General features: G+C 40.7%; 1 pseudogene; it reads right to left on the bottom strand.

Annotated features, from left to right (window-relative positions):
• Positions 1 to 261: 261 nt before the first annotated feature.
• Positions 262 to 798, bottom strand: LOC102828447 (annotated as a pseudogene).
• Between the last annotated feature and the right edge of the window lie 220 nt (positions 799 to 1018).

Genomic DNA, 1018 nt, shown 5'->3' with positions numbered 1-1018 from the left:
TGGGTTTGATCCACTCATCATTCAGTTAGCAGTCCAGTACTAACCATTATACCACTAGGATAGCTTTTAATAACTTTAGTAAGTACAATATTGTTAAATGAAAACAATGAGGTTTGGAATAAGTTTATAACCCGAAGTCTCTTGATTTCTGTAGGAGTTAACTGATTCTTTTTCTCCTAATACAGTTCTAAGATCATCCAATGAAAATAAAAATTGTCCATAAACTATCTGGAGTATCTGCCAAAAAACCACTGCCCATGGTTATTCAATGTTTTCAGGCCTCACAGGATGAGGCAATCGTATGACAGATTTTTTCTCTGTATCTCTGGAAAGTGCTTTCCTCATATCATAAGCATCTTCATTAGGCTCTCCATTGCTGGTTGAATAGAACTCTATGACCGTCCTGTCAACGCTGTAACCCAACTACTTGTACATGTTGTCTGCAACTTGGTTTGATACTCATACAAAGAGATCCACAAAAAAGCCACCCTTTCTTTCTGAAATCTCTTCTAACAACTTCATAAGTTTAGCAGCCAAACTGAGGCATCGGAATTCTGGGACAAAAGACAGAGCTGTGATGTGTCCATGCCATTCTTCCCTTGCCATTGAGCCTTCTGCTTTCCCCAAGATATAACCCATTAGCTCTCCACCAGGTGCTTCTGCAAAGATGAAATATTCTGGCCAGTGGGCAAAGTACTGCAGGCAAAAAAGAATCTCATAAGTTTCTGTAAGGGGGTCCAAGTTAATGTTGTTGAAGTAGAACAGGTCATCTCAGGTGAAGGCTCTGAGCGTGGTCATGTGGCTGCTGTGGAGGTCTCTTAATGACTTTTTGCTTTCTTCTTGTATGATGTTCTTGATGTCATCCTACAACTCTTCTGGTCTTTGGGCTTTACTCCAGTAGCATCATCATGGTCAACTCTAGCCCAGTTGCATTTTGAGTGCCTTCCAACCTGAGAGGCTCATTTCCCAGCACTATGTCTGACAATATTTCTCTGCTAGTCATAAGGTTTTCAGTGAC

The sequence above is a fragment of the Chrysochloris asiatica genome, unplaced genomic scaffold (genome assembly GCF_000296735.1).
Source record: "Chrysochloris asiatica unplaced genomic scaffold, ChrAsi1.0 scaffold00001, whole genome shotgun sequence".
NCBI classification, from domain to species: Eukaryota; Metazoa; Chordata; class Mammalia; order Afrosoricida; family Chrysochloridae; genus Chrysochloris; species Chrysochloris asiatica.
This window is presented reverse-complemented; position numbering and strand designations above follow the sequence as displayed.